Below are 25,399 nucleotides of genomic sequence, written 5' to 3'. Positions count from 1 at the left end.
CTTAGAAAAGTTTTGTTGAAAAGACAATTTTTTTTCAATAATTTTCACTTTCAGTACGTAAAGAAACTTTCTTAGACAATTTTTAATGATGTTAGTTTCAAACAAAAAGAATTAGACAGTTTCGCAAAAAAAAATTATTTTTCACTGTATGAAATGTCTTAGAAAAACTTTTTTGAAAAGACAATTTTTTTTCAATAATTTTCACTTTTAGTACGTAAAAAAACTTTCTTAGACAATTTTTAATGAGGATAGTTTCAAACAAAAAGAATTAGACAGTTTCGCAAAAAAAAATTATTTTTCACTGTATGAAATGTCTTAGAAAAGTTTTTTTGAAAAGACAATTTTTTTCAATAATTTTCACTTTTAGTACGTAAAAAAACTTTCTTAGACAACTTTTAATGACGTTAGTTTCAAACAAAAAGAATTAGACAGTTTCGCAAAAAAAAATTATTTTTCTCTGTATGAAATGTCTTAGAAAAATTTTTGAAAATTTTTTTTTAAAAAACAATTTTTTTCAATAATTTTCACTTTTAGTACGTAAAAAAACTTTCTTAGACAATTTTTAATGACGTTAGTTTCAAACAAAAAGAATTAGACAGTTTCGCAAAAAAAAATTATTTTTCACTGTATGAAATGTCTTAGAAAAAATCTTTGAAAAGAAAATTTTTTTCAATAATTTTCACTTTTAGTACGTAAAAAAACTTTCTTAGACAATTTTTAATGACGTTAGTTTCAAACAAAAAGAATTAGACAGTTTCGCAAAAAAAAATTATTTTTCACTGTATGAAATGTCTTAGAAAAGTTTTTTTAAAAAGACAATTTTTTTTCAATAATTTTCACTTTTAGTACGTAAAAAAGCTTTCTTAGACAATTTTTAATGACGTTAGTTTCAAACAAAAAGAATTAGACAGTTTCGCAAAAAAAAATTATTTTTCACCGTATGAAATGTCTTAGAAAAATGTTTTTGAAACGACAATTTTTTTTCAATAATTTTCACTTTTAGTACGTAAAAAAACTTTCTTAGACAATTTTTAATGACGTTAGTTTCAAACAAAAAGAATTAGACAGTTTCGCAAAAAAAAATTATTTTTCACTGTATGAAATGTCTTAGAAAAGTTTTTTTGAAAAGACAATTTTTTTTCAATAATTTTCACTTTTAGTACGTAAAAAAACTTTCTTAGACAATTTTTAATGACGTTAGTTTCAAACAAAAAGAATTAGACAGTTTCGCAAAAAAAAATTATTTTTCACTGTATGAAATGTCTTAGAAAAATTTTTGAAAATTTTTTTTTAGAAGAAAATTTTTTTCAATAATTTTCACTTTTAGTACGTAAAAAAACTTTCTTTGACAATTTTTAATGACGTTAGTTTCAAACAAAAAGAATTAGACAGTTTCGCAAAAAAAAATTATTTTTCACGGTATGAAATGTTTTAGAAAAATTTTAGAAAAATGTTTTTGAAAAGACAATTTTTTTTCAATAATTTTCACTTTTAGTACGTAAAAAAACTTTCTTAGACAATTTTTAATGACGTTAGTTTCAAACAAAAAGAATTAGACAGTTTCGCAAAAAAAAATGATTTTTCACTGTATGAAATGTCTTAGAAAATTTGTTTTGAAAAGACAATTTTTTTTCAATAATTTTCACTCTTAGTACGTTAAAAAACTTTCTTAGACAATTTTTAATGATGTTAGTTTCAAACAAAAAGAATTGGATAGTTTCGCAAAAAAAAATTATTTTTCACTGTATGAAATGTCTTAGAAAAATTTTTTTGAAAAGACAATTTTTTTTCAATAATTTTCACTTTTAGTACGTAAAAAAACTTTCTTAGACAATTTTTAATGACGTTAGTTTCAAACAAAAAGAATTAGACAGTTTCGCAAAAAAAAATTATTTTTCACTGTATGAAATGTCTTAGAAAAATTTTTGAAAATTTTTTTTTAAAAGACAATTTTTTTCAATAATTTTCACTTTTAGTACGTAAAAAAACTTTCTTAGACAATTTTTAATGACGTTAGTTTCAAACAAAAAGAATTAGACAGTTTCGCAAAAAAAAATTATTTTTCACTGTATGAAATGTCTTAGAAAAATTCTTTGAAAAGAAAATTTTTTTCAATAATTTTCACTTTTAGTACGTAAAAAAACTTTCTTAGACAATTTTTAATGACGTTAGTTTCAAACAAAAAGAATTAGACAGTTTCGCAAAAAAAAATTATTTTTCACTGTATGAAATGTCTTAGAAAAATTTTTTTGAAAAGACAATTTTTTTTCAATAATTTTCACTTTTAGTACGTAAAAAAACTTTCTTAGACACTTTTTAATGACGTTAGTTTCAAACAAAAAGAATTAGACAGTTTCGCAAAAAAAAATTATTTTTCACTGTATGAAATGTCTTAGAAAAGTTTTTTTGAAAAGACAATTTTTTTTCAATAATTTTCACTTTTAGTACGTAAAAAAGTTTTCTTAGACAATTTTTAATGACGTTAGTTTCAAACAAAAAGAATTAGACAGTTTCGCAAAAAAAAATTATTTTTCACTGTATGAAATGTCTTAGAAAAATGTTTTTGAAACGACAATTTTTTTTCAATAATTTTCACTTTTAGTACGTAAAAAAACTTTCTTAGACAATTTTTAATGACGTTAGTTTCAAACAAAAAGAATTAGACAGTTTCGCAAAAAAAAATTATTTTTCACTGTATGAAATGTCTTAGAAAAGTTTTTTTGAAAAGACAATTTTCTTTCAATAATTTTCACTTTTAGTACGTAAAAAAACTTTCTTGGACAATTTTTAATGACGTTAGTTTCAAACAAAAAGAATTAGACAGTTTCGCAAAAAAAAATTATTTTTCACTGTATGAAATGTCTTAGAAAAATTTTTGAAAATTTTTTTTTAGAAGAAAATTTTTTTCAATAATTTTCACTTTTAGTACGTAAAAAAACTTACTTTGACAATTTTTATTGACGTTAGTTTCAAACAAAAAGAATTAGACAGTTTCGCAAAAAAAAATTATTTTTCACTGTATGAAATGTCTTAGAAAAATTCTTTGAAAAGAAAATTTTTTTCAATAATTTTCACTTTTAGTACGTAAAAAAACTTTCTTAGACAATTTTTAATGACGTTAGTTTCAAACAAAAAGAATTAGACAGTTTCGCAAAAAAAAAAATTATTTTTCACTGTATGAAATGTCTTAGAAAAGTTTTTTTGAAAAGACAATTTTTTTTCAATAATTTTCACTTTTAGTACGTAAAAAAACTTTCTTAGACAATTTTTAATGACGTTAGTTTCAAACAAAAAGAATTAGACAGTTTCGCAAAAAAAATTATTTTTCACTGTATGAAATGTCTTAGAAAAGTTTTTTTGAAAAGACAATTTTTTTTCAATAATTTTCACTTTTAGTACGTAAAAAAACTTTCTTAGACAATTTTTAATGACGTTAGTTTCAAACAAAAAGAATTAGACAGTTTCGCAAAAAAAAATTATTTTTCACTGTATGAAATGTCTTAGAAAAATGTTTTTGAAAAGACAATTTTTTTTCAATAATTTTCACTTTTAGTACGTAAAAAAACTTTCTTAGACAATTTTTAATGACGTTAGTTTCAAACAAAAAGAATTAGACAGTTTCGCAAAAAAAAATTATTTTTCACTGTATGAAATGTCTTAGAAAAGTTTTTTTGAAAAGACAATTTTTTTTCAATAATTTTCACTTTTAGTACGTAAAAAAACTTTCTTAGACAATTTTTAATGACGTTAGTTTCAAACAAAAAGAATTAGACAGTTTCGCAAAAAAAAATTATTTTTCACTGTATGAAATGTCTTAGAAAAATTTTTGAAAATTTTTTTTTAGAAGAAAATTTTTTTCAATAATTTTCACTTTTAGTACGTAAAAAAACTTTCTTTGACAATTTTTAATGACGTTAGTTTCAAACAAAAAGAATTAGACAGTTTCGCAAAAAAAAATTATTTTTCACTGTATGAAATGTTTTAGAAAAATTTTTGAAAATTTTTATTGAAAAGAAAATTTTTTTCAATAACTTTCACTTTTAGTACGTAAAAAAACTTTCTTAGACAGTTTTTAATGACGTTAGTTTCAAACAAAAAGAACTAGACAGTTTCGCAAAAAAAAATTACTTTTCACTGTATGAAATGTCTTAGAAAAATGTTTTTGAAAAGACAATTTTTTTTCAATAATTTTCACTTTTAGTACGTAAAAAAACTTTCTTAGACAATTTTTAATGACGTTAGTTTCAAACAAAAAGAATTAGACAGTTTCGCAAAAAAAAAATATTTTTCACTGTATGAAATGTCTTAGAAAATTTTTTTTGAAAAGACAATTTTTTTTCAATAATTTTCACTTTTAGTACGTAAAAAAACTTTCTTAGACAATTTTTAATGAGGTTAGTTTCAAACAAAAAGAATTAGACAGTTTCGCAAAAAAAAATTATTTTTCACTGTATGAAATGTCTTAGAAAAGTTTTTTTGAAAAGACAACTTTTTTTCAATAATTTTCACTTTTAGTACGTAAAAAAACTTTCTTAGACAATTTTTAATGACGTTAGTTTCAAACAAAAAGAATTAGACAGTTTCGCAAAAAAAAATTATTTTTCACTGTATGAAATGTCTTAGAAAAGTTTTGTTGAAAAGACAATTTTTTTTCAATAATTTTCACTTTTAGTACGTAAAGAAACTTTCTTAGACAATTTTTAATGATGTTAGTTTCAAACAAAAAGAATTAGACAGTTTCGCAAAAAAAAATTATTTTTCACTGTATGAAATGTCTTAGAAAAACTTTTTTGAAAAGACAATTTTTTTTCAATAATTTTCACTTTTAGTACGTAAAAAAACTTTCTTAGACAATTTTTAATGAGGATAGTTTCAAACAAAAAGAATTAGACAGTTTCGCAAAAAAAAATTATTTTTCACTGTATGAAATGTCTTAGAAAAGTTTTTTTGAAAAGACAATTTTTTTCAATAATTTTCACTTTTAGTACGTAAAAAAACTTTCTTAGACAACTTTTAATGACGTTAGTTTCAAACAAAAAGAATTAGACAGTTTCGCAAAAAAAAATTATTTTTCACTGTATGAAATGTCTTAGAAAAATTTTTGAAAATTTTTTTTTAAAAGACAATTTTTTTCAATAATTTTCACTTTTAGTACGTAAAAAAACTTTCTTAGACAATTTTTAATGACGTTAGTTTCAAACAAAAAGAATTAGACAGTTTCGCAAAAAAAAATTATTTTTCACTGTATGAAATGTCTTAGAAAAATTCTTTGAAAAGAAAATTTTTTTCAATAATTTTCACTTTTAGTACGTAAAAAAACTTTCTTAGACAATTTTTAATGACGTTAGTTTCAAACAAAAAGAATTAGACAGTTTCGCAAAAAAAAATTATTTTTCACTGTATGAAATGTCTTAGAAAAGTTTTTTTGAAAAGACAATTTTTTTTCAATAATTTTCACTTTTAGTACGTAAAAAAGTTTTCTTAGACAATTTTTAATGACGTTAGTTTCAAACAAAAAGAATTAGACAGTTTCGCAAAAAAAAATTATTTTTCACCGTATGAAATGTCTTAGAAAAATGTTTTTGAAACGACAATTTTTTTTCAATAATTTTCACTTTTAGTACGTAAAAAAACTTTCTTAGACAATTTTTAATGACGTTAGTTTCAAACAAAAAGAATTAGACAGTTTCGCAAAAAAAAATTATTTTTCACTGTATGAAATGTCTTAGAAAAGTTTTTTTGAAAAGACAATTTTTTTTCAATAATTTTCACTTTTAGTACGTAAAAAAACTTTCTTAGACAATTTTTAATGACGTTAGTTTCAAACAAAAAGAATTAGACAGTTTCGCAAAAAAAAATTATTTTTCACTGTATGAAATGTCTTAGAAAAATTTTTGAAAATTTTTTTTTAGAAGAAAATTTTTTTCAATAATTTTCACTTTTAGTACGTAAAAAAACTTTCTTTGACAATTTTTAATGACGTTAGTTTCAAACAAAAAGAATTAGACAGTTTCGCAAAAAAAAATTATTTTTCACTGTATGAAATGTTTTAGAAAAATTTTAGAAAAATGTTTTTGAAAAGACAATTTTTTTTCAATAATTTTCACTTTTAGTACGTAAAAAAACTTTCTTAGACAATTTTTAATGACGTTAGTTTCAAACAAAAAGAATTAGACAGTTTCGCAAAAAAAAATGATTTTTCACTGTATGAAATGTCTTAGAAAATTTGTTTTGAAAAGACAATTTTTTTTCAATAATTTTCACTCTTAGTACGTTAAAAAACTTTCTTAGACAATTTTTAATGATGTTAGTTTCAAACAAAAAGAATTGGATAGTTTCGCAAAAAAAAATTATTTTTCACTGTATGAAATGTCTTAGAAAAATTTTTGAAAATTTTTTTTGAAAAGAAAATTTTTTTCAATAATTTTCACTTTTAGTACGTAAAAAAACTTTCTTAGACAATTTTTAATGACGTCAGTTTCAAACAAAAAGAATTAGACAGTTTCGCAAAAAAAAATTATTTTTCACTGTATGAAATGTCTTAGAAAAGTTTTTTTAAAAAGACAATTTTTTTTCAATAATTTTCACTTTTAGTACGTAAAAAAGCTTTCTTAGACAATTTTTAATGACGTTAGTTTCAAACAAAAAGAATTAGACAGTTTCGCAAAAAAAAATTATTTTTCACCGTATGAAATGTCTTAGAAAAATGTTTTTGAAACGACAATTTTTTTTCAATAATTTTCACTTTTAGTACGTAAAAAAACTTTCTTAGACAATTTTTAATGACGTTAGTTTCAAACAAAAAGAATTAGACAGTTTCGCAAAAAAAAATTATTTTTCACTGTATGAAATGTCTTAGAAAAGTTTTTTTGAAAAGACAATTTTTTTTCAATAATTTTCACTTTTAGTACGTAAAAAAACTTTCTTAGACAATTTTTAATGACGTTAGTTTCAAACAAAAAGAATTAGACAGTTTCGCAAAAAAAAATTATTTTTCACTGTATGAAATGTCTTAGAAAAATTTTTGAAAATTTTTTTTTAGAAGAAAATTTTTTTCAATAATTTTCACTTTTAGTACGTAAAAAAACTTTCTTTGACAATTTTTAATGACGTTAGTTTCAAACAAAAAGAATTAGACAGTTTCGCAAAAAAAAATTATTTTTCACGGTATGAAATGTTTTAGAAAAATTTTAGAAAAATGTTTTTGAAAAGACAATTTTTTTTCAATAATTTTCACTTTTAGTACGTAAAAAAACTTTCTTAGACAATTTTTAATGACGTTAGTTTCAAACAAAAAGAATTAGACAGTTTCGCAAAAAAAAATTATTTTTCACTGTATGAAATGTCTTAGAAAATTTGTTTTGAAAAGACAATTTTTTTTCAATAATTTTCACTCTTAGTACGTTAAAAAACTTTCTTAGACAATTTTTAATGATGTTAGTTTCAAACAAAAAGAATTGGATAGTTTCGCAAAAAAAAATTATTTTTCACTGTATGAAATGTCTTAGAAAAATTTTTTTGAAAAGACAATTTTTTTTCAATAATTTTCACTTTTAGTACGTAAAAAAACTTTCTTAGACAATTTTTAATGACGTTAGTTTCAAACAAAAAGAATTAGACAGTTTCGCAAAAAAAAATTATTTTTCACTGTATGAAATGTCTTAGAAAAATTTTTGAAAATTTTTTTTTAAAAGACAATTTTTTTCAATAATTTTCACTTTTAGTACGTAAAAAAACTTTCTTAGACAATTTTTAATGACGTTAGTTTCAAACAAAAAGAATTAGACAGTTTCGCAAAAAAAAATTATTTTTCACTGTATGAAATGTCTTAGAAAAATTCTTTGAAAAGAAAATTTTTTTCAATAATTTTCACTTTTAGTACGTAAAAAAACTTTCTTAGACAATTTTTAATGACGTTAGTTTCAAACAAAAAGAATTAGACAGTTTCGCAAAAAAAAATTATTTTTCACTGTATGAAATGTCTTAGAAAAATGTTTTTGAAAAGACAATTTTTTTTCAATAATTTTCACTTTTAGTACGTAAAAAAACTTTCTTAGACAATTTTTAATGACGTTAGTTTCAAACAAAAAGAATTAGACAGTTTCGCAAAAAAAAATGATTTTTCACTGTATGAAATGTCTTAGAAAATTTGTTTTGAAAAGACAATTTTTTTTCAATAATTTTCACTCTTAGTACGTTAAAAAACTTTCTTAGACAATTTTTAATGATGTTAGTTTCAAACAAAAAGAATTGGATAGTTTCGCAAAAAAAAATTATTTTTCACTGTATGAAATGTCTTAGAAAAATTTTTGAAAATTTTTTTTGAAAAGAAAATTTTTTTCAATAATTTTCACTTTTAGTACGTAAAAAAACTTTCTTAGACAATTTTTAATGACGTCAGTTTCAAACAAAAAGAATTAGACAGTTTCGCAAAAAAAAATTATTTTTCACTGTATGAAATGTCTTAGAAAAGTTTTTTTAAAAAGACAATTTTTTTTCAATAATTTTCACTTTTAGTACGTAAAAAAGCTTTCTTAGACAATTTTTAATGACGTTAGTTTCAAACAAAAAGAATTAGACAGTTTCGCAAAAAAAAATTATTTTTCACCGTATGAAATGTCTTAGAAAAATGTTTTTGAAACGACAATTTTTTTTCAATAATTTTCACTTTTAGTACGTAAAAAAACTTTCTTAGACAATTTTTAATGACGTTAGTTTCAAACAAAAAGAATTAGACAGTTTCGCAAAAAAAAATTATTTTTCACTGTATGAAATGTCTTAGAAAAGTTTTTTTGAAAAGACAATTTTTTTTCAATAATTTTCACTTTTAGTACGTAAAAAAACTTTCTTAGACAATTTTTAATGACGTTAGTTTCAAACAAAAAGAATTAGACAGTTTCGCAAAAAAAAATTATTTTTCACTGTATGAAATGTCTTAGAAAAATTTTTGAAAATTTTTTTTTAGAAGAAAATTTTTTTCAATAATTTTCACTTTTAGTACGTAAAAAAACTTTCTTTGACAATTTTTAATGACGTTAGTTTCAAACAAAAAGAATTAGACAGTTTCGCAAAAAAAAATTATTTTTCACGGTATGAAATGTTTTAGAAAAATTTTAGAAAAATGTTTTTGAAAAGACAATTTTTTTTCAATAATTTTCACTTTTAGTACGTAAAAAAACTTTCTTAGACAATTTTTAATGACGTTAGTTTCAAACAAAAAGAATTAGACAGTTTCGCAAAAAAAAATTATTTTTCACTGTATGAAATGTCTTAGAAAATTTGTTTTGAAAAGACAATTTTTTTTCAATAATTTTCACTCTTAGTACGTTAAAAAACTTTCTTAGACAATTTTTAATGATGTTAGTTTCAAACAAAAAGAATTGGATAGTTTCGCAAAAAAAAATTATTTTTCACTGTATGAAATGTCTTAGAAAAATTTTTTTGAAAAGACAATTTTTTTTCAATAATTTTCACTTTTAGTACGTAAAAAAACTTTCTTAGACAATTTTTAATGACGTTAGTTTCAAACAAAAAGAATTAGACAGTTTCGCAAAAAAAAATTATTTTTCACTGTATGAAATGTCTTAGAAAAATTTTTGAAAATTTTTTTTTAAAAGACAATTTTTTTCAATAATTTTCACTTTTAGTACGTAAAAAAACTTTCTTAGACAATTTTTAATGACGTTAGTTTCAAACAAAAAGAATTAGACAGTTTCGCAAAAAAAAATTATTTTTCACTGTATGAAATGTCTTAGAAAAATTCTTTGAAAAGAAAATTTTTTTCAATAATTTTCACTTTTAGTACGTAAAAAAACTTTCTTAGACAATTTTTAATGACGTTAGTTTCAAACAAAAAGAATTAGACAGTTTCGCAAAAAAAAATTATTTTTCACTGTATGAAATGTCTTAGAAAAATTTTTTTGAAAAGACAATTTTTTTTCAATAATTTTCACTTTTAGTACGTAAAAAAACTTTCTTAGACACTTTTTAATGACGTTAGTTTCAAACAAAAAGAATTAGACAGTTTCGCAAAAAAAAATTATTTTTCACTGTATGAAATGTCTTAGAAAAGTTTTTTTGAAAAGACAATTTTTTTTCAATAATTTTCACTTTTAGTACGTAAAAAAGTTTTCTTAGACAATTTTTAATGACGTTAGTTTCAAACAAAAAGAATTAGACAGTTTCGCAAAAAAAAATTATTTTTCACTGTATGAAATGTCTTAGAAAAATGTTTTTGAAACGACAATTTTTTTTCAATAATTTTCACTTTTAGTACGTAAAAAAACTTTCTTAGACAATTTTTAATGACGTTAGTTTCAAACAAAAAGAATTAGACAGTTTCGCAAAAAAAAATTATTTTTCACTGTATGAAATGTCTTAGAAAAGTTTTTTTGAAAAGACAATTTTTTTTCAATAATTTTCACTTTTAGTACGTAAAAAAACTTTCTTAGACAATTTTTAATGACGTTAGTTTCAAACAAAAAGAATTAGACAGTTTCGCAAAAAAAAATTATTTTTCACTGTATGAAATGTCTTAGAAAAATTTTTGAAAATTTTTTTTTAGAAGAAAATTTTTTTCAATAATTTTCACTTTTAGTACGTAAAAAAACTTACTTTGACAATTTTTATTGACGTTAGTTTCAAACAAAAAGAATTAGACAGTTTCGCAAAAAAAAATTATTTTTCACTGTATGAAATGTCTTAGAAAAATTCTTTGAAAAGAAAATTTTTTTCAATAATTTTCACTTTTAGTACGTAAAAAAACTTTCTTAGACAATTTTTAATGACGTTAGTTTCAAACAAAAAGAATTAGACAGTTTCGCAAAAAAAAAATTATTTTTCACTGTATGAAATGTCTTAGAAAAGTTTTTTTGAAAAGACAATTTTTTTTCAATAATTTTCACTTTTAGTACGTAAAAAAACTTTCTTAGACAATTTTTAATGACGTTAGTTTCAAACAAAAAGAATTAGACAGTTTCGCAAAAAAAATTATTTTTCACTGTATGAAATGTCTTAGAAAAGTTTTTTTGAAAAGACAATTTTTTTTCAATAATTTTCACTTTTAGTACGTAAAAAAACTTTCTTAGACAATTTTTAATGACGTTAGTTTCAAACAAAAAGAATTAGACAGTTTCGCAAAAAAAAATTATTTTTCACTGTATGAAATGTCTTAGAAAAATGTTTTTGAAAAGACAATTTTTTTTCAATAATTTTCACTTTTAGTACGTAAAAAAACTTTCTTAGACAATTTTTAATGACGTTAGTTTCAAACAAAAAGAATTAGACAGTTTCGCAAAAAAAAATTATTTTTCACTGTATGAAATGTCTTAGAAAAGTTTTTTTGAAAAGACAATTTTTTTTCAATAATTTTCACTTTTAGTACGTAAAAAAACTTTCTTAGACAATTTTTAATGACGTTAGTTTCAAACAAAACGAATTAGACAGTTTCGCAAAAAAAAATTTTTTTTCACTGTATGAAATGTCTTAGAAAAATTTTTGAAAATTTTTTTTTAGAAGAAAATTTTTTTCAATAATTTTCACTTTTAGTACGTAAAAAAACTTTCTTTGACAATTTTTAATGACGTTAGTTTCAAACAAAAAGAATTAGACAGTTTCGCAAAAAAAAATTATTTTTCACTGTATGAAATGTTTTAGAAAAATTTTTGAAAATTTTTTTGAAAAGACAATTTTTTTCAATAACTTTCACTTTTAGTACGTAAAAAAACTTTCTTAGACAGTTTTTAATGACGTTAGTTTCAAACAAAAAGAACTAGACAGTTTCGCAAAAAAAAATTACTTTTCACTGTATGAAATGTCTTAGAAAAATGTTTTTGAAAAGACAATTTTTTTTCAATAATTTTCACTTTTAGTACGTAAAAAAACTTTCTTAGACAATTTTTAATGACGTTAGTTTCAAACAAAAAGAATTAGACAGTTTCGCAAAAAAAAATTATTTTTCACTGTATGAAATGTCTTAGAAAAGTTTTTTTGAAAAGACAATTTTTTTTCAATAATTTTCACTTTTAGTACGTAAAAAAACTTTCTTAGACAATTTTTAATGAGGTTAGTTTCAAACAAAAAGAATTAGACAGTTTCGCAAAAAAAAATTATTTTTCACTGTATGAAATGTCTTAGAAAAGTTTTTTTGAAAAGACAACTTTTTTTCAATAATTTTCACTTTTAGTACGTAAAAAAACTTTCTTAGACAATTTTTAATGACGTTAGTTTCAAACAAAAAGAATTAGACAGTTTCGCAAAAAAAAATTATTTTTCACTGTATGAAATGTCTTAGAAAAGTTTTGTTGAAAAGACAATTTTTTTTCAATAATTTTCACTTTTAGTACGTAAAGAAACTTTCTTAGACAATTTTTAATGATGTTAGTTTCAAACAAAAAGAATTAGACAGTTTCGCAAAAAAAAATTATTTTTCACTGTATGAAATGTCTTAGAAAAACTTTTTTGAAAAGACAATTTTTTTTCAATAATTTTCACTTTTAGTACGTAAAAAAACTTTCTTAGACAATTTTTAATGAGGATAGTTTCAAACAAAAAGAATTAGACAGTTTCGCAAAAAAAAATTATTTTTCACGGTATGAAATGTCTTAGAAAAGTTTTTTTGAAAAGACAATTTTTTTCAATAATTTTCACTTTTAGTACGTAAAAAAACTTTCTTAGACAACTTTTAATGACGTTAGTTTCAAACAAAAAGAATTAGACAGTTTCGCAAAAAAAAATTATTTTTCACTGTATGAAATGTCTTAGAAAAATTTTTGAAAATTTTTTTTTAAAAGACAATTTTTTTCAATAATTTTCACTTTTAGTACGTAAAAAAACTTTCTTAGACAATTTTTAATGACGTTAGTTTCAAACAAAAAGAATTAGACAGTTTCGCAAAAAAAAATTATTTTTCACTGTATGAAATGTCTTAGAAAAATTCTTTGAAAAGAAAATTTTTTTCAATAATTTTCACTTTTAGTACGTAAAAAAACTTTCTTAGACAATTTTTAATGACGTTAGTTTCAAACAAAAAGAATTAGACAGTTTCGCAAAAAAAAATTATTTTTCACTGTATGAAATGTCTTAGAAAAAATTTTGAAAATTTTTTTTGAAAAGAAAATTTTTTTCAATAATTTTCACTTTTAGTACGTAAAAAAACTTTCTTAGACAATTTTTAATGACGTCAGTTTCAAACAAAAAGAATTAGACAGTTTCGCAAAAAAAAATTATTTTTCACTGTATGAAATGTCTTAGAAAAGTTTTTTTAAAAAGACAATTTTTTTTCAATAATTTTCACTTTTAGTACGTAAAAAAGCTTTCTTAGACAATTTTTAATGACGTTAGTTTCAAACAAAAAGAATTAGACAGTTTCGCAAAAAAAAATTATTTTTCACCGTATGAAATGTCTTAGAAAAATGTTTTTGAAACGACAATTTTTTTTCAATAATTTTCACTTTTAGTACGTAAAAAAACTTTCTTAGACAATTTTTAATGACGTTAGTTTCAAACAAAAAGAATTAGACAGTTTCGCAAAAAAAAATTATTTTTCACTGTATGAAATGTCTTAGAAAAGTTTTTTTGAAAAGACAATTTTTTTTCAATAATTTTCACTTTTAGTACGTAAAAAAACTTTCTTAGACAATTTTTAATGACGTTAGTTTCAAACAAAAAGAATTAGACAGTTTCGCAAAAAAAAATTATTTTTCACTGTATGAAATGTCTTAGAAAAATTTTTGAAAATTTTTTTTTAGAAGAAAATTTTTTTCAATAATTTTCACTTTTAGTACGTAAAAAAACTTTCTTTGACAATTTTTAATGACGTTAGTTTCAAACAAAAAGAATTAGACAGTTTCGCAAAAAAAAATTATTTTTCACGGTATGAAATGTTTTAGAAAAATTTTAGAAAAATGTTTTTGAAAAGACAATTTTTTTTCAATAATTTTCACTTTTAGTACGTAAAAAAACTTTCTTAGACAATTTTTAATGACGTTAGTTTCAAACAAAAAGAATTAGACAGTTTCGCAAAAAAAAATTATTTTTCACTGTATGAAATGTCTTAGAAAATTTGTTTTGAAAAGACAATTTTTTTTCAATAATTTTCACTCTTAGTACGTTAAAAAACTTTCTTAGACAATTTTTAATGATGTTAGTTTCAAACAAAAAGAATTGGATAGTTTCGCAAAAAAAAATTATTTTTCACTGTATGAAATGTCTTAGAAAAATTTTTTTGAAAAGACAATTTTTTTTCAATAATTTTCACTTTTAGTACGTAAAAAAACTTTCTTAGACAATTTTTAATGACGTTAGTTTCAAACAAAAAGAATTAGACAGTTTCGCAAAAAAAAATTATTTTTCACTGTATGAAATGTCTTAGAAAAATTTTTGAAAATTTTTTTTTAAAAGACAATTTTTTTCAATAATTTTCACTTTTAGTACGTAAAAAAACTTTCTTAGACAATTTTTAATGACGTTAGTTTCAAACAAAAAGAATTAGACAGTTTCGCAAAAAAAAATTATTTTTCACTGTATGAAATGTCTTAGAAAAATTCTTTGAAAAGAAAATTTTTTTCAATAATTTTCACTTTTAGTACGTAAAAAAACTTTCTTAGACAATTTTTAATGACGTTAGTTTCAAACAAAAAGAATTAGACAGTTTCGCAAAAAAAAATTATTTTTCACTGTATGAAATGTCTTAGAAAAATTTTTTTGAAAAGACAATTTTTTTTCAATAATTTTCACTTTTAGTACGTAAAAAAAACTTTCTTAGACACTTTTTAATGACGTTAGTTTCAAACAAAAAGAATTAGACAGTTTCGCAAAAAAAAATTATTTTTCACTGTATGAAATGTCTTAGAAAAGTTTTTTTGAAAAGACAATTTTTTTTCAATAATTTTCACTTTTAGTACGTAAAAAAGTTTTCTTAGACAATTTTTAATGACGTTAGTTTCAAACAAAAAGAATTAGACAGTTTCGCAAAAAAAAATTATTTTTCACTGTATGAAATGTCTTAGAAAAATGTTTTTGAAACGACAATTTTTTTTCAATAATTTTCACTTTTAGTACGTAAAAAAACTTTCTTAGACAATTTTTAATGACGTTAGTTTCAAACAAAAAGAATTAGACAGTTTCGCAAAAAAAAATTATTTTTCACTGTATGAAATGTCTTAGAAAAGTTTTTTTGAAAAGACAATTTTTTTTCAATAATTTTCACTTTTAGTACGTAAAAAAACTTTCTTAGACAATTTTTAATGACGTTAGTTTCAAACAAAAAGAATTAGACAGTTTCGCAAAAAAAAATTATTTTTCACTGTATGAAATGTCTTAGAAAAATTTTTGAAAATTTTTTTTTAGAAGAAAATTTTTTTCAATAATTTTCACTTTTAGTACGTAAAAAAACTTACTTTGACAATTTTTATTGACGTTAGTTTCAAACAAAAAGAATTAGACAGTTTCGCAAAAAAAAATTATTTTTCACTGTATGAAATGTCTTAGAAAAATTCTTTGAAAAGAAAATTTTTTTCAATAATTTTCACTTTTAGTACGTAAAAAAACTTTCTTAGACAATTTTTAATGACGTTAGTTTCAAACAAAAAGAATTAGACAGTTTCGCAAAAAAAAAATTATTTTTCACTGTATGAAATGTCTTAGAAAAGTTTTTTTGAAAAGACAATTTTTTTTCAATAATTTTCACTTTTAGTACGTAAAAAAACTTTCTTAGACAATTTTTAATGACGTTAGTTTCAAACAAAAAGAATTAGACAGTTTCGCAAAAAAAATTATTTTTCACTGTATGAAATGTCTTAGAAAAGTTTTTTTGAAAAGACAATTTTTTTTCAATAATTTTCACTTTTAGTACGTAAAAAAACTTTCTTAGACAATTTTTAATGACGTTAGTTTCAAACAAAAAGAATTAGACAGTTTCGCAAAAAAAAATTATTTTTCACTGTATGAAATGTCTTAGAAAAATGTTTTTGAAAAGACAATTTTTTTTCAATAATTTTCACTTTTAGTACGTAAAAAAACTTTCTTAGACAATTTTTAATGACGTTAGTTTCAAACAAAAAGAATTAGACAGTTTCGCAAAAAAAAATTATTTTTCACTGTATGAAATGTCTTAGAAAAGTTTTTTTGAAAAGACAATTTTTTTTCAATAATTTTCACTTTTAGTACGTAAAAAAACTTTCTTAGACAATTTTTAATGACGTTAGTTTCAAACAAAAAGAATTAGACAGTTTCGCAAAAAAAAATTATTTTTCACTGTATGAAATGTCTTAGAAAAATTTTTGAAAATTTTTTTTTAGAAGAAAATTTTTTTCAATAATTTTCACTTTTAGTACGTAAAAAAACTTTCTTTGACAATTTTTAATGACGTTAGTTTCAAACAAAAAGAATTAGACAGTTTCGCAAAAAAAAATTATTTTTCACTGTATGAAATGTTTTAGAAAAATTTTTGAAAATTTTTATTGAAAAGAAAATTTTTTTCAATAACTTTCACTTTTAGTACGTAAAAAAACTTTCTTAGACAGTTTTTAATGACGTTAGTTTCAAACAAAAAGAACTAGACAGTTTCGCAAAAAAAAATTACTTTTCACTGTATGAAATGTCTTAGAAAAATGTTTTTGAAAAGACAATTTTTTTTCAATAATTTTCACTTTTAGTACGTAAAAAAACTTTCTTAGACAATTTTTAATGACGTTAGTTTCAAACAAAAAGAATTAGACAGTTTCGCAAAAAAAAATTATTTTTCACTGTATGAAATGTCTTAGAAAAGTTTTTTTGAAAAGACAATTTTTTTTCAATAATTTTCACTTTTAGTACGTAAAAAAACTTTCTTAGACAATTTTTAATGAGGTTAGTTTCAAACAAAAAGAATTAGACAGTTTCGCAAAAAAAAATTATTTTTCACTGTATGAAATGTCTTAGAAAAGTTTTTTTGAAAAGACAACTTTTTTTCAATAATTTTCACTTTTAGTACGTAAAAAAACTTTCTTAGACAATTTTTAATGACGTTAGTTTCAAACAAAAAGAATTAGACAGTTTCGCAAAAAAAAATTATTTTTCACTGTATGAAATGTCTTAGAAAAGTTTTGTTGAAAAGACAATTTTTTTTCAATAATTTTCACTTTTAGTACGTAAAGAAACTTTCTTAGACAATTTTTAATGATGTTAGTTTCAAACAAAAAGAATTAGACAGTTTCGCAAAAAAAAATTATTTTTCACTGTATGAAATGTCTTAGAAAAACTTTTTTGAAAAGACAATTTTTTTTCAATAATTTTCACTTTTAGTACGTAAAAAAACTTTCTTAGACAATTTTTAATGAGGATAGTTTCAAACAAAAAGAATTAGACAGTTTCGCAAAAAAAAATTATTTTTCACTGTATGAAATGTCTTAGAAAAGTTTTTTTGAAAAGACAATTTTTTTCAATAATTTTCACTTTTAGTACGTAAAAAAACTTTCTTAGACAACTTTTAATGACGTTAGTTTCAAACAAAAAGAATTAGACAGTTTCGCAAAAAAAAATTATTTTTCACTGTATGAAATGTCTTAGAAAAATTTTTGAAAATTTTTTTTTAAAAGACAATTTTTTTCAATAATTTTCACTTTTAGTACGTAAAAAAACTTTCTTAGACAATTTTTAATGACGTTAGTTTCAAACAAAAAGAATTAGACAGTTTCGCAAAAAAAAATTATTTTTCACTGTATGAAATGTCTTAGAAAAATTCTTTGAAAAGAAAATTTTTTTCAATAATTTTCACTTTTAGTACGTAAAAAAACTTTCTTAGACAATTTTTAATGACGTTAGTTTCAAACAAAAAGAATTAGACAGTTTCGCAAAAAAAAATTATTTTTCACTGTATGAAATGTCTTAGAAAAGTTTTTTTAAAAAGACAATTTTTTTTCAATAATTTTCACTTTTAGTACGTAAAAAAGTTTTCTTAGACAATTTTTAATGACGTTAGTTTCAAACAAAAAGAATTAGACAGTTTCGCAAAAAAAAATTATTTTTCACCGTATGAAATGTCTTAGAAAAATGTTTTTGAAACGACAATTTTTTTTCAATAATTTTCACTTTTAGTACGTAAAAAAACTTTCTTAGACAATTTTTAATGACGTTAGTTTCAAACAAAAAGAATTAGACAGTTTCGCAAAAAAAAATTATTTTTCACTGTATGAAATGTCTTAGAAAAGTTTTTTTGAAAAGACAATTTTTTTTCAATAATTTTCACTTTTAGTACGTAAAAAAACTTTCTTAGACAATTTTTAATGACGTTAGTTTCAAACAAAAAGAATTAGACAGTTTCGCAAAAAAAAATTATTTTTCACTGTATGAAATGTCTTAGAAAAATTTTTGAAAATTTTTTTTTAGAAGAAAATTTTTTTCAATAATTTTCACTTTTAGTACGTAAAAAAACTTTCTTTGACAATTTTTAATGACGTTAGTTTCAAACAAAAAGAATTAGACAGTTTCGCAAAAAAAAATTATTTTTCACTGTATGAAATGTTTTAGAAAAATTTTAGAAAAATGTTTTTGAAAAGACAATTTTTTTTCAATAATTTTCACTTTTAGTACGTAAAAAAACTTTCTTAGACAATTTTTAATGACGTTAGTTTCAAACAAAAAGAATTAGACAGTTTCGCAAAAAAAAATGATTTTTCACTGTATGAAATGTCTTAGAAAATTTGTTTTGAAAAGACAATTTTTTTTCAATAATTTTCACTCTTAGTACGTTAAAAAACTTTCTTAGACAATTTTTAATGATGTTAGTTTCAAACAAAAAGAATTGGATAGTTTCGCAAAAAAAAATTATTTTTCACTGTATGAAATGTCTTAGAAAAATTTTTTTGAAAAGACAATTTTTTTTCAATAATTTTCACTTTTAGTACGTAAAAAAACTTTCTTAGACAATTTTTAATGACGTTAGTTTCAAACAAAAAGAATTAGACAGTTTCGCAAAAAAAAATTATTTTTCACTGTATGAAATGTCTTAGAAAAATTTTTGAAAATTTTTTTTGAAAAGAAAATTTTTTTCAATAATTTTCACTTTTAGTACGTAAAAAAACTTTCTTAGACAATTTTTAATGACGTCAGTTTCAAACAAAAAGAATTAGACAGTTTCGCAAAAAAAAATTATTTTTCACTGTATGAAATGTCTTAGAAAAATTCTTTGAAAAGAAAATTTTTTTCAATAATTTTCACTTTTAGTACGTAAAAAAACTTTCTTAGACAATTTTTAATGACGTTAGTTTCAAACAAAAAGAATTAGACAGTTTCGCAAAAAAAAATTATTTTTCACTGTATGAAATGTCTTAGAAAAATTTTTTTGAAAAGACAATTTTTTTTCAATAATTTTCACTTTTAGTACGTAAAAAAACTTTCTTAGACACTTTTTAATGACGTTAGTTTCAAACAAAAAGAATTAGACAGTTTCGCAAAAAAAAATTATTTTTCACTGTATGAAATGTCTTAGAAAAGTTTTTTTGAAAAGACAATTTTTTTTCAATAATTTTCACTTTTAGTACGTAAAAAAGTTTTCTTAGACAATTTTTAATGACGTTAGTTTCAAACAAAAAGAATTAGACAGTTTCGCAAAAAAAAATTATTTTTCACCGTATGAAATGTCTTAGAAAAATGTTTTTGAAACGACAATTTTTTTTCAATAATTTTCACTTTTAGTACGTAAAAAAACTTTCTTAGACAATTTTTAATGACGTTAGTTTCAAACAAAAAGAATTAGACAGTTTCGCAAAAAAAAATTATTTTTCACTGTATGAAATGTCTTAGAAAAGTTTTTTTGAAAAGACAATTTTTTTTCAATAATTTTCACTTTTAGTACGTAAAAAAACTTTCTTAGACAATTTTTAATGACGTTAGTTTCAAACAAAAAGAATTAGACAGTTTCGCAAAAAAAAATTATTTTTCACTGTATGAAATGTCTTAGAAAAGTTTTTTTGAAAAGACAATTTTTTTTCAATAATTTTCACTTTTAGTACGTAAAAAAACTTTCTTAGACAATTTTTAATGAGGTTAGTTTCAAACAAAAAGAATTAGACAGTTTCGCAAAAAAAAATTATTTTTCACTGTATGAAATGTCTTAGAAAAGTTTTTTTGAAAAGACAACTTTTTTTCAATAATTTTCACTTTTAGTACGTAAAAAAACTTTCTTAGACAATTTTTAATGACGTTAGTTTCAAACAAAAAGAATTAGACAGTTTCGCAAAAAAAAATTATTTTTCACTGTATGAAATGTCTTAGAAAAGTTTTGTTGAAAAGACAATTTTTTTTCAATAATTTTCACTTTTAGTACGTAAAGAAACTTTCTTAGACAATTTTTAATGATTTTAGTTTCAAACAAAAAGAATTAGACAGTTTCGCAAAAAAAAATTATTTTTCACTGTATGAAATGTCTTAGAAAAACTTTTTTGAAAAGACAATTTTTTTTCAATAATTTTCACTTTTAGTACGTAAAAAAACTTTCTTAGACAATTTTTAATGAGGATAGTTTCAAACAAAAAGAATTAGACAGTTTCGCAAAAAAAAATTATTTTTCACTGTATGAAATGTCTTAGAAAAGTTTTTTTGAAAAGACAATTTTTTTCAATAATTTTCACTTTTAGTACGTAAAAAAACTTTCTTAGACAATTTTTAATGACGTTAGTTTCAAACAAAAAGAATTAGACAGTTTCGCAAAAAAAAATTATTTTTCACTGTATGAAATGTCTTAGAAAAACTTTTTTGAAAAGACAATTTTTTTTCAATAATTTTCACTTTTAGTACGTAAAAAAACTTTCTTAGACAATTTTTAATGAGGATAGTTTCAAACAAAAAGAATTAGACAGTTTCGCAAAAAAAAATTATTTTTCACTGTATGAAATGTCTTAGAAAAGTTTTTTTGAAAAGACAATTTTTTTCAATAATTTTCACTTTTAGTACGTAAAAAAACTTTCTTAGACAATTTTTAATGACGTTAGTTTCAAACAAAAAGAATTAGACAGTTTCGCAAAAAAAAAATTATTTTTCACTGTATGAAATGTCTTAGAAAAATTTTTGAAAATTTTTTTTTAAAAGACAATTTTTTTCAATAATTTTCACTTTTAGTACGTAAAAAAACTTTCTTAGACAATTTTTAATGACGTTAGTTTCAAACAAAAAGAATTAGACAGTTTCGCAAAAAAAAATTATTTTTCACTGTATGAAATGTCTTAGAAAAATTCTTTGAAAAGAAAATTTTTTTCAATAATTTTCACTTTTAGTACGTAAAAAAACTTTCTTAGACAATTTTTAATGACGTTAGTTTCAAACAAAAAGAATTAAACAGTTTCGCAAAAAAAAATTATTTTTCACTGTATGAAATGTCTTAGAAAAGTTTTTTTGAAAAGACAATTTTTTTTCAATAATTTTCACTTTTAGTACGTAAAAAAGTTTTCTTAGACAATTTTTAATGACGTTAGTTTCAAACAAAAAGAATTAGACAGTTTCGCAAAAAAAAATTATTTTTCACCGTATGAAATGTCTTAGAAAAATGTTTTTGAAACGACAATTTTTTTTCAATAATTTTCACTTTTAGTACGTAAAAAAACTTTCTTAGACAATTTTTAATGACGTTAGTTTCAAACAAAAAGAATTAGACAGTTTCGCAAAAAAAAATTATTTTTCACTGTATGAAATGTCTTAGAAAAGTTTTTTTGAAAAGACAATTTTTTTTCAATAATTTTCACTTTTAGTACGTAAAAAAACTTTCTTAGACAATTTTTAATGACGTTAGTTTCAAACAAAAAGAATTAGACAGTTTCGCAAAAAAAAATTATTTTTCACTGTATGAAATGTCTTAGAAAAATTTTTGAAAATTTTTTTCACTTTTAGTACGTAAAAAAACTTTCTTTGACAATTTTTAATGACGTTAGTTTCAAACAAAAAGAATTAGACAGTTTCGCAAAAAAAAATTATTTTTCACTGTATGAAATGTTTTAGAAAAATTTTTGAAAATTTTTATTGAAAAGAAAATTTTTTTCAATAACTTTCACTTTTAGTACGTAAAAAAACTTTCTTAGACAGTTTTTAATGACGTTAGTTTCAAACAAAAAGAATTAGACAGTTTCGCAAAAAAAAATTACTTTTCACTGTATGAAATGTCTTAGAAAAATGTTTTTGAAAAGACAATTTTTTTTCAATAATTTTCACTTTTAGTACGTAAAAAAACTTTCTTAGACAATTTTTAATGAGGTTAGTTTCAAACAAAAAGAATTAGACAGTTTCGCAAAAAAAATTATTTTTCACTGTATGAAATGTCTTAGAAAAGTTTTTTTGAAAAGACAACTTTTTTTCAATAATTTTCACTTTTAGTACCTAAAAAAACTTTCTTAGACAATTTTTAATGACGTTAGTTTCAAACAAAAAGAATTTTTCACTGTATGAAATGTCTTAGAAAAATTTTTGAAAATTTTTTTTTAAAAGACAATTTTTTTCAATAATTTTCACTTTTAGTACGTAAAAAAACTTTCTTAGACAATTTTTAATGACGTTAGTTTCAAACAAAAAGAATTAGACAGTTTCGCAAAAAAAAATTATTTTTCACTGTATGAAATGTCTTAGAAAAGTTCTTTGAAAAGAAAATTTTTTTCAATAATTTTCACTTTTAGTACGTAAAAAAACTTTCTTAGACAATTTTTAATGACGTTAGTTTCAAACAAAAAGAATTAGACAGTTTCGCAAAAAAAAAAATTATTTTTCACTGTATGAAATGTCTTAGAAAAGTTTTTTTGAAAAGACAATTTTTTTTCAATAATTTTCACTTTTAGTACGTAAAAAAACTTTCTTAGACAATTTTTAATGACGTTAGTTTCAAACAAAAAGAATTAGACAGTTTCGCAAAAAAAAATTATTTTTCACTGTATGAAATGTCTTAGAAAAGTTTTTTTGAAAAGACAATTTTTTTTCAATAATTTTCACTTTTAGTACGTAAAAAAACTTTCTTAGACAATTTTTAATGACGTTAGTTTCAAACAAAAAGAATTAGACAGTTTCGCAAAAAAAAATTATTTTTCACTGTATGAAATGTCTTAGAAAAATGTTTTTGAAAAGACATTTTTTTTTCAATAATTTTCACTTTTAGTACGTAAAAAAACTTTCTTAGACAATTTTTAATGACGTTAGTTTCAAACAAAAAGAATTAGACAGTTTCGCAAAAAAAAATTATTTTTCACTGTATGAAATGTCTTAGAAAAGTTTTTTTGAAAAGACAATTTTTTTTCAATAATTTTCACTTTTAGTACGTAAAAAAACTTTCTTAGACAATTTTTAATGACGTTAGTTTCAAACAAAAAGAATTAGACAGTTTCGCAAAAAAAAATTATTTTTCACTGTATGAAATGTCTTAGAAAAATTTTTGAAAATTTTTTTTTAGAAGAAAATTTTTTTCAATAATTTTCACTTTTAGTACGTAAAAAAACTTTCTTTGACAATTTTTAATGACGTTAGTTTTAAACAAAAAGATTTAGACAGTTTCGCAAAAAAAAATTATTTTTCACTGTATGAAATGTTTTAGAAAAATTTTTGAAAATTTTTATTGAAAAGAAAATTTTTTTCAATAACTTTCACTTTTAGTACGTAAAAAAACTTTCTTAGACAGTTTTTAATGACGTTAGTTTCAAACAAAAAGAATTAGACAGTTTCGCAAAAAAAAATTACTTTTCACTGTATGAAATGTCTTAGAAAAATGTTTTTGAAAAGACAATTTTTTTTCAATAATTTTCACTTTTAGTACGTAAAAAAACTTTCTTAGACAATTTTTAATGACGTTAGTTTCAAACAAAAAGAATTAGACAGTTTCGCAAAAAAAAATTATTTTTCACTGTATGAAATGTCTTAGAAAAGTTTTTTTGAAAAGACAATTTTTTTTCAATAATTTTCACTTTTAGTACGTAAAAAAACTTTCTTAGACAATTTTTAATGAGGTTAGTTTCAAACAAAAAGAATTAGACAGTTTCGCAAAAAAAATTATTTTTCACTGTATGAAATGTCTTAGAAAAGTTTTTTTGAAAAAACAACTTTTTTTCAATAATTTTCACTTTTAGTACGTAAAAAAACTTTCTTAGACAATTTTTAATGACGTTAGTTTCAAACAAAAAGAATTAGACAGTTTCGCAAAAAAACATTATTTTTCACTGTATGAAATGTCTTAGAAAAGTTTTTTTGAAAAGACAACTTTTTTTCAATAATTTTCACTTTTTGTACGTAAAAAAACTTTCTTAGACAATTTTTAATGACGTTAGTTTCAAACAAAAAGAATTAGACAGTTTCGCAAAAAAAAATTATTTTTCACTGTATGAAATGTCTTAGAAAAGTTTTTTTGAAAAGACAATTTTTTTTCAATAATTTTCACTTTTAGTACGTAAAAAAACTTTCTTAGACAATTTTTAATGAGGTTAGTTTCAAACAAAAAGAATTAGACAGTTTCGCAAAAAAAAATTATTTTTCACTGTATGAAATGTCTTAGAAAAGTTTTTTTGAAAAGACAACTTTTTTTCAATAATTTTCACTTTTAGTACGTAAAAAAACTTTCTTAGACAATTTTTAATGACGTTAGTTTCAAACAAAAAGAATTAGACAGTTTCGCAAAAAAAAATTATTTTTCACTGTATGAAATGTCTTAGAAAAGTTTTGTTGAAAAGACAATTTTTTTTCAATAATTTTCACTTTTAGTACGTAAAGAAACTTTCTTAGACAATTTTTAATGATGTTAGTTTCAAACAAAAAGAATTAGACAGTTTCGCAAAAAAAAATTATTTTTCACTGTATGAAATGTCTTAGAAAAACTTTTTTGAAAAGACAATTTTTTTTCAATAATTTTCACTTTTAGTACGTAAAAAAACTTTCTTAGACAATTTTTAATGAGGATAGTTTCAAACAAAAAGAATTAGACAGTTTCGCAAAAAAAAATTATTTTTCACTGTATGAAATGTCTTAGAAAAGTTTTTTTGAAAAGACAATTTTTTTCAATAATTTTCACTTTTAGTACGTAAAAAAACTTTCTTAGACAATTTTTAATGACGTTAGTTTCAAACAAAAAGAATTAGACAGTTTCGCAAAAAAAAATTATTTTTCACTGTATGAAATGTCTTAGAAAAATGTTTTTGAAACGACAATTTTTTTTCAATAATTTTCACTTTTAGTACGTAAAAAAACTTTCTTAGACAATTTTTAATGACGTTAGTTTCAAACAAAAAGAATTAGACAGTTTCGCAAAAAAAAATTATTTTTCACTGTATGAAATGTCTTAGAAAAGTTTTTTTGAAAAGACAACTTTTTTTCAATAATTTTCACTTTTAGTACGTAAAAAAACTTTCTTAGACAATTTTTAATGACGTTAGTTTCAAACAAAAAGAATTAGACAGTTTCGCAA

This window comes from Aplidium turbinatum, chromosome 7 (assembly GCF_918807975.1).
Source record: "Aplidium turbinatum chromosome 7, kaAplTurb1.1, whole genome shotgun sequence".
NCBI lineage: Eukaryota > Metazoa > Chordata > Ascidiacea > Aplousobranchia > Polyclinidae > Aplidium > Aplidium turbinatum.
The sequence above is the reverse complement of the archived record's forward strand: the minus strand, read 5'-3'. Positions refer to the sequence as shown.